A 9,132-nucleotide genomic window follows, 5' to 3' on the forward strand; every position below is an offset into this window, starting at 1 on the left:
AGCTGCCCAGGCAGTTCTTGACTTGCAAGCCTCCTGCTTCAGACTCCAGAACTGGGATTATGGGAAAGAACCACTTCTTACAGATATAGGATAAAATATTGAGAATAATAAAAATAATTCCTGACAATGTTAAGACCTTCTTGGGAATTAGAAGTGAAAAGCTCCATTCTAAAATGCAATGAGTAACTTAAAATAATCAAAATGCAAATGTACTGTGCTCTTTCATTGTCTACATAGAACTTCGTCTCTGTGTACCGAAAGAATGGCAATAGACATACAAAAGATTGTGACTGTGCACTACAAACTTTATGATGTTGCATGATCCCTTTTTTTTTCTTTGGCACTGGAAATCGAACTCAGGACCTTGTGCTTCTGAGGCAGGCTCTTGTGCCACTGAGCTATATCCCCAGCCCTGGTGTGTGATTCTTGGTGAGCATATGGGTATTTTCTGAATCGTTTTGAAGTTCCATGTCTGCATTAACAAGGAGAAAACGTAAGAACTGTCCTTAAGGGAAAACAATAACCCACATACACCATACAACCCTGGGAACCAGGGGGAGGCCACTTACTGTACTTGCACTCCATTGTTAGAGGACAAATACAGGGGACCAAAATGATCGCTCCGACTGGAGTACATACACTTTCAATTGTATGCCTCACTCCAGGTCAGACACTGGTCAGCCTTCAGTGTGTTAGGTCCACCTAAAGTCAGTCTCTGATGAACACACAAAGACTGGTGCTTAGCTGAGAACATGCAGTAGGACTTGCAGGGAACCTGGGACTCCAGTCAGGATGAGGACCAAGCACCTGGAGCTAGATTGGTTCTTCACCACGGCCACAGTGGTAAATATTTGTTTTCCTTCCTAGGCAGGGATCCCTGAGATTTGGTCAACAATACCAGGAAGACGATTTGATGAACAAGGAAGCACCGGAGATAGAATGTTGCATGAGGAAGAACAATAACGGGAAGGCTTGGACATGTGAAGCTGATTTTGGGAAAGACAAGCTGAGTGATGACCGTGAGTAGCTTAGATCTCACATTTACAAAACATTTCAAATGTTCTTTTACTATCACATTTGTGGAGCTTAGGCTAGACCACAGGCCCTTGAGTATCAAATCTATTGCTGACACGAAATTGAAAACAAAAGCAGCACTGAAGTAATGGGACAGAGTTTGCACTTAAAGATAGGGTAAAGCAGTGAAAGGTTTTAGCGTCTTTGCCTCTTTGGTCATTTTTTTCAAAGGCGAAGGGTGGAGGCAGAGCCCATGGAGGTGGGCTGTTTGTGTCTTTTGGGGCAACACTGCCATCGTGCGGAAGACATTTCATAAAAGCCTATGTCAGGAGCTGCTCCTCCAAGAAAACCCTACGCAAAGAGGAAAGCAGGGCTGGCCGAGGTCAGATAGACCCACACCCAAGCTGGCTTCAAGTCCTTTTCCCTGGGACCACCACAAGAACGATACAAACGCGGAGTGTTGGAGCAAAACTAAGAGAGTGAGGGACCAGGACTGAAAGTGCATCTGGCAGTTGGACCGGTCCTATCTTCCTGTTCTAACAATACCTGAAGGAGAGACCCAAAGCCCACACGAGGATGACATCACCTGAAGGTCCACTAGCAACCTTTCTAAGTGGCAGCCAAAGGAGTAAGTGCTGCCAACAGCTCAGAGCTGTCTGGGTGGGTCTCTGGTCCTCTAGTCCCCAGAGAAACCCAAGCCTGCCCCAGGACTTCCTGTAATGGCGGCTCCTGGCAGCTGGAGGTCAACTCCAGGTCCTTTAATCCCCACAGCAAAGTAGCTCCAGTGTGTAAGACTTTTGTGGGGCCTTAGAAGGCAAGAAGGCCCACTTTGGAGCCAAAGCCTCTACTAACGCACTAAGTGAAATTTTCCATAATTTCGGTCTGATGGGTAGGAAGGCATAGCGGCGCTAGGTATGATAAAACTTTCTCCGCACGATGGCAGCAGTGCCCCGAGAATGGATCCGAGCAGACTCACCTCCCGCCCTTCCTGCTTGAAAAAAACGATAGGAACAAACAAAAGAGGCAGGAAGCCCATTGCATTTTATTATAGAAAGTCTGGTGCCACGTGCTCATTTTGAGTATTAAATCTATTATGACATCTAATTGAAAGCAAAATCACCATTCTAATAGTGGAAAACATTTTACAATTAAAGAAAGGCTGAAGTAACTACAGGTTCTCGTGTCTTTGACTCGACATTTTTTTTCAAAGGCGAAGGGTGGAGGAAAAGCACATGGAAGTGGGCTGTTTCGGTCTTTTGGGGCAATACTGCCATCCTGCGAAAGACATTTCATAAAGCTTTCGTCAAGAGCTGTTCCTTCAAGAAAACCCAAGCGAATGAGGAAAGCAGGGATTGCTGAGCTCAATGAGACCCATATCCAAACTGGATTCCCATCCTTTTCTCTGAGGCCACCAGAAAAAAGACACAAATGCAGTGTGTTGGGATAGAATTTGGAGTGAGGGACCGGTTCTGAGAGTGCACTTCCCACCTGGAATGCACTGCCTTTGTGTTTTCACATTTCTGCAAGGAAGGACCCAGGCCCCTACCAACAGGTGCAGTGATGTGTGAAGCTCTTAGCGATTTCAATGATAACTGACACCCCGCTGGGACATGTGGGCCATAGGTTCTCCACTGTTGCACCAGGCCATCACCTAAAGACCGCCTAACAATCCTTTAAAGGTGCAGGTAGAGCAGATTCGTGCTTCCAGGAGCCCCAAGCTGTCTGAGCGGGTCTCTGGTCCAGTTCTCCACTGGAGGAACCGAAACCCGCCCCCACAACTTCCTGTAATGGCGGCTCCTGGCAGCTTGCAGGTCCACTTCAGATCCTAGTCCCCACAGCAAGGTAGCTCCAGTGTGGGTAGCTCTTGTGGAGCTTTAGAAGGCAAGGAGGCCCATTTTGCAGCAAAACCCCCTAATAACTTCCTAAATACGAACTTAAGTAAAACTTGGTCTGTTGGGAAGAAAATCATATTGGCGCTGGGTAGAAAGAAAGTTATTCCGCACGATGGCAGCACGGCACTGAGAGTGAGTCCGCGGGGACTCCCCTCCCGCCCTTTCTGTCTGAAAAAAACTCTGCAAAGAAACAGAAAAGCCAGGGACTCTATTGCCTTGTATTTTAGAAAGCCTGGTCACCATCTCACTTCGTGTATTAAATCTGTTGTTGACATCAAGTTAAAAGCAAAATCAGCATTCTAGTCCTGCTACTTATTTTGCAATAAAGAACTGGTAAGGTAGCTGCAGTTTCTAGTGTGTTTGTCTCTTTGGACATTTTTTTCAAAGGGGAAAGCTGGAGGTAGAGCATATGGAAGTGGGCCCTTTGGTTGTTTTGGAGCAATACTTCCATGGTATGGAATCCATTTCATAAAGCCCCATGTCATGAACTTCTCCTCCAAGAAAGTCCTAGCCAATGAGGAAAGCAGCGCTTGCTGAGCTCAATGAGACCCACACCCAAGCTGGCTTTCCATCCTTTTCTCTGAGGCCACCAGAAGAAAGACACAAATGCAGTGTGTTGGGATGGAATTTGGAGTGAGGGACCAGTTCTGAGAGTGCACTTCCCACCTGGAATGCACTGTCTTTGCGTTTTCACACTGCCTTAAAGAAGCACCTACCAACAGGTGCAGTGATGGTGAAGCTCATAGAGATTTCAATGATAACTGACATCCTGCTACAGTGCTTGGGCCAATGGCTCACCACCATTGCACCAGGCCATCACTTAAAGACCAGCTAACAGTGATTTAAAGGCGCAGGCAGAGCACCTTCGTGATTCCAGCAGCCCATGGGTGTCTTGAGTGGGTCTCTGATCCTGTCCTCCCCAAGGGGTGCCAAAGCCTGCCCCATAACTTCCTGGAATGGCGGCTCCGGGCAGCTGAAGGTCCGTCCATTCCAGGTCCCTTAATCCCCAAAGCAAGGTAGTTCCACCGTGTACGGCTCTTGTGGGGCCTTAGAAGGCAAAGAAGCCCACTTTGGAGCCAAATCCTGTACTAACTGACTAAACAAAACTTCCATAAACACTTGGTCTGATGGGAAGGAAGGCATAATAGCGCTGGATATGATGAAAGTCTTTCCGCACGATGGCAGCAGTGCGCCGAGAAAACTTCATCGCCACTTCCTCTCCCGCCCTTTCTGTCTGAAAAAACTGATGCCAGAGACAGAAAAAAAAAATAGGAACTTTAAAATACTTCAAAGCATTAAGAGATAATGGTATCATATTAAGGATTCTCAATAAAATTATCCATCAATTCTCTTTTGGAAATATGGAACCAAAAGGTATGGAAATAACATTTAAAGTTTGCAAAGAAGCCTGGCTTGGTGGCCCAGGCCTGTAATCCCAGCACTCTGGGGGAATAAGGCAGGAGAAGAGCAAGTGTGAGCCAGAGTGGGCAACTTGCAGCCTCAGAGAGACACTTGTACAAAATAAAAATACAAAAAGAGCTGCACGTGACCCTGTTTCAATCCATGGTTCTGCCAGTAAACAAATCATTACAATTCTAAAAGAAAATAAAATCCTGCTCCTAATTCCATACCATGCAATACTAGTTTTCACAAATCAAACACAACTCATGGCATCCCTAGATCAGCAGTTCATTCAGGTTGGCCACTGAAGACATCTCATGGTACAGACACAAAGAGTTCTTCAAGATGAAATGAGAGAAAGAGCTGAAATGAGAAAAGGAGACAATAGCTAGAGCCCTCTGAAGGAACAAGTGGCCACACACAATAGATGTAAAAGACATACATATTGTATCTTGTGGTATCTGAATTATTAGTCTCCCTCAATGAGCATAAAATATTTATGTTAGTGTGGGAAAATAACAGAAAAATGAATGGAGCTGGAAAAGGAAGGTTTTATGTACCATTGAAAGTACTTAATGACAATTACCATAAAATTAGGATAATGTATTGACCGGTATACTCATAAAGGGAAAAACATCAAAATGTACTGAAAAAAGTAAGAAGGGAATAAAATAATATTGTAGAAAAAATAAATCAATCAGAAGATAGTAATTGAGTAATTCAGAAAGAAATATAATGCACACATTAAACAGCTGGCAGTACAGCAGAAGTAAGTCCCTTTTTACCAATAATTTATTTAAATTGACTGAACTGTCCCATTGATAAGCAGAGATTGGTAGAACTGAGTTTAAATAAACATGATCAAAGAATACTCTCCTAAAAGAGACTGTTTAGATGTTGTTCCTGAATGAGTTAAAAGTAAACAAAGTATGGAAATTATTCTATGCCAACAATAATCAACTAAAGTTGGAAAAGCTGCACTAACAGCAGATAAGCTACATGTTAAGACAACAATAATTTTAAGAGACATTGATGGACTTTGCATATATACATATATTGTGTTTTGTTTTGTTTTGTTTTGCTTTTTATTTTTTCTGGGTTTTTTAAAACTTCTTTACTTTTTTGTCGTTTTGAGACAAGGTCTTGCTCTGCAGTTCAGGCTGGCCTTGAGCTCACTTTGTAGGCCAGGCTGGTCTCGAACGCACAAAGATCCACCTGCCTAAGCCTCTGGTGTGCCGCTTTACAGGCCTGTACCACCAAGCCCGGTTTTCTTTTCCTTTTTGAGACAGGGTTTCACTGTGTAGTTCACTCCAGCCTTGAATACACTTTGTAGCCAAGGCTGGCCTCTAACTCACAAAAATCCTCCTGCCTCACCCTCCCCAGTGCTGAGATAATAGGCGTGCAACACCACGACCTGCTTGGACTTTGTATATGGATAATGAGTCTATCAGGATGTGCCAAGTATAAATATAGTGTATGTATACATTCAATGTACAAAAGGGCTGAGGATTTAGCTCAGCAGCACAAGTGCCTGCCTGACAAGCTCAAGGTCCCGAGTTCAATTCCCAGTACCAAAAAATTAAACTAAAAATAAAATTCTCTCTCCTTCAATATACAAAAGTATCCCGAAATCTATTGGAATAATAACTGAGGTCTGTTAAAAGAAAAAATGGAGCTCCACAAAAAAAGCTAGAGAGTGCCCTTCATTACAATTTTTTAATTTTTTTATGTTTTCGAGACAGGGTCTCACTATGCACTTCAAGATGGACTTGAGCTCACTTTGCAGCCCAGGTTGGTCTCTAAATCCCAAGCATCCTCCTGCCTCAGCCTCCCAAGAGCTGGGATTACAGGCATGCACCACCACAGCTGGATGCATTCCAATATTAAATGAAGAAACTTTGAGATGAAACTGGGACTCTATGTGAACTCATAGACGTTCATACACATGTAAGGGTAGATATCATGCTTCATAGAGCCGTGCATGGATATAGTGATGCAAGCTAACGAGGCCTCCTCCTCTGGTTGCTAAGAGTTGTTCACATCTCTCTGGGCATGAAGGTGCAGACTTGTGGTCTCAGCACTAAAGAGGCTAAGGCAGGAGTACCTCGGTGAGTTTCAGGCCGACCTGAGTCACACTGTGAGTTGAAGACCAGCCTGAACTGCACAACAAGACTCTGTGCAAATAAATAAATATATAAAATAAATTTCAAAAAGAACTGCTAAAAATTCATCACAATAAGTGACAAAACAGATGAAGCCTGGGGTCAAGTCAAAGCCCAGTGGGAATTGTCAAATGAGAGTCCCAGATGATCTCCAGGGCTTCATCAGTTCCCTCTCCCATTTGGGCCTGGAACCATCTAACTGCCTGAAGTGGAGTGAAAAGTGCTGTGTAGTCCTGAGCAGTGGCACACAGCCTACCTGAGGTGGCAACGTAACTTCAGACTAAAGGAAATCCCTGATGAAAGTTGTGGGTGGAAGGGTCAGTTCGGACTGAGGTAGAAAAAAGGAAACTCACCAGAGTGAGCTCCTGGCACCAGGGTGGGCAGAAGGCAAGGCAGCCAGTTCTCCTTGGCACTTACCTCTAGAAAAAGTTTTTTCACACGGGAAAGGTGGGAGAAGAGCACTGGAGGACCGTGCTTCCGCCCATACGTGGGGCACTACTGACGCCTTTCGGCAAGAGTTTCAGGACAGGGAGCATCAACATAGCTCCCTTCCCCTGACACCTTGTTGTCGGGGGAAGGTCCTGCCTCTGGAGAATTGGACAAGGCTTGCACTCCAGGCCTGGCCTCCTTGCCTTCTCCTAAGGCCGCACGAACGATGCGCACAGTGCTACCTGGGTGTAGATCTCGTACACTAAGGGGCCTGGAGAGGACCAGCAGCTACCAGGACACATTGCAGGAAGTAGTAAGGTGCAGGCTCACTTCCTCCCAGTGTGGAGAGGACCGAACGCATCCCCTGCATGACACATGCAGGGTCTTGACTCACGTTTCCCACACTTACGCCCTTTAGAGAGAAACATGCGGGGCAGAAGCCCCGTAGGGTGCTGAGGTCTTGTAATCTCATGACTGAGGATGGGTGTCATGAGGTCAACATTTGAAGAGTGCACATGGCAGGACTTTGTCTCAAAAACCAAACAAACACAACAGAGAGAGAAAAAGAAAACAGTTGACAATCTAAGCTGAGGATATAGCTATGCTCTAGTCCTCGCGTTTTTGGGGTCTTGGGTTCAATTCCTGGCACCATAAAATACACACATACAGAGAGAGAGAGAGAGAGAGAGAGAGACAGACAGAGAGACAGAGAGAGACAGAGAGAGACAGAGAGAGAGAGAGAAAGGAAAAGGAAGGCTTTAAGTGATGTCACTGTACACTGGTGGATGGAGCGCTACTTGTTGCAGTGTGATAACAGCAAGGGCAGGGCACTGCAGGTGGCATCGAGTAGCAGCAGGTGGATATGCTGAAGGTCTCAGGGGCCACCAAGTTTGAAAGGACTATAGGAGCTGAAGAAAAGGCCAAAGAAGACTTGCATATTCTACTGCAGCAGTTCTGTATGAAACATGGAGGACCAAGACCATTTAAAGGACAGGAGATCCACCGACACTTGAAGAGTCCATGTCTGTTGGACGTGGGACACCGGAACCCCACATATCTTCACAGGTATGTGGCTGTTCTAGCAGGTGCCTTGTCTAGAAGCATAAATGTTCTAGAAAAGAGAAGCACGTGGCAAAATAATGTCAGTGAAAGGGGCTGAATAAAGGATTGTTCCACTTCCTCCCTCCAGAAAAGCAATAAACCTCAATTCACTGTGGCCTCAGGAGAATTATTTCAGTAAAGCAAAGGGCATTTATGAAAGGCGTTCAGCTGCTAACTTACTCCATGTTGAAAGACTGAAATTTTGGCCAAAGACCACAAAGAAGGCAAAAATGCCCACTTTGTCCTGTTCAATTGAACTTTCTATTGCAACTTCTAACCAAGGTAATTTGGCAAGGAACATATAGTGAACACAGCCAAATTGGAAAGAAGAAGGAAAACAGTCACTGTTCATTGCATGGTCTCATACAAAGAAAATCCTTCAAAATCTGCAGAGACCTTTCAGAGTTAATAAATGAATGTAGAAATTAGTGCTGAACATGGGACTTTCCCTAAAACAGACCACACCCTAGCCCATAGAGCATACCTACCGAAATGCAAAAGAATTGAAATTATCCCATGCATATTATCTGACCACAGTGCAATGAAATTGGAAATAAATGACAAAAGGAACTCCAAAAACTCCATAAACACTTGGAACTTAAACAACAACCTCCTGAACAACCAATGGGTCACAGAAGAAATTAAAAACTACCTACAAACAAATGAAAATGTTAATAAAACTTACCAGAACCTATGGGATGCAATGAAATCAGTCCTCAGAGGAAAATATATAGCGGTGAACTCACACATAATGAAAACAGAAAGAGAACAAATAAATAGCTTAATGTTGCACCTCACATTTTTAGAAAAAGAAGAACAAGTCACAGAATATTAAAAGCTGCTAGAGAAAAGGAATAGATTACCTATAAAGGGAAGCCCATCAGAATTACAGCAGACTTCTCAGCACAAACCATCCAATTGAGAAGAGCTTGGAGTGAAATATTACAGGTCCTGAGACAGAACAGCTTCCAACCGAGACTGATGTACCCTGCCAAACTAACCCTCAAATTCAACGGAGACATAAAATATTTTGACGACAAAGAACGATTGAAGAACTTCATGAGCACCAAGCCAGCATTACAAAGACTACCAAAAGATATTCTACACAGAGAAAAATCTGACCACAATTTCAA

At 44.3% G+C, this 9,132-nt stretch overlaps 1 long non-coding RNA gene across 5 annotated transcripts in view; it reads left to right on the forward strand.

Moving 5' to 3' along the window:
• The first annotated feature begins 817 nt into the window (after positions 1-817).
• Positions 818-9,132, forward strand: part of LOC102029614 — a 73,303-nt gene continuing 64,988 nt past the window's right edge. For 2 of the 5 annotated variants that reach the window (XR_001237113.1, XR_001237114.1), the window contains exon 1: positions 818-1,019. This is a non-coding gene — a long non-coding RNA (uncharacterized LOC102029614). The remainder of the gene's footprint in view (positions 1,020-9,132) is intronic. The other 3 variants (XR_001237112.1, XR_263578.2, XR_263577.2) reach the window with 3 other exon arrangements.

This window comes from Chinchilla lanigera, unplaced genomic scaffold (assembly GCF_000276665.1).
Source record: "Chinchilla lanigera isolate Chin_1 unplaced genomic scaffold, ChiLan1.0 scaffold00072, whole genome shotgun sequence".
Taxonomy (NCBI): domain Eukaryota; kingdom Metazoa; phylum Chordata; class Mammalia; order Rodentia; family Chinchillidae; genus Chinchilla; species Chinchilla lanigera.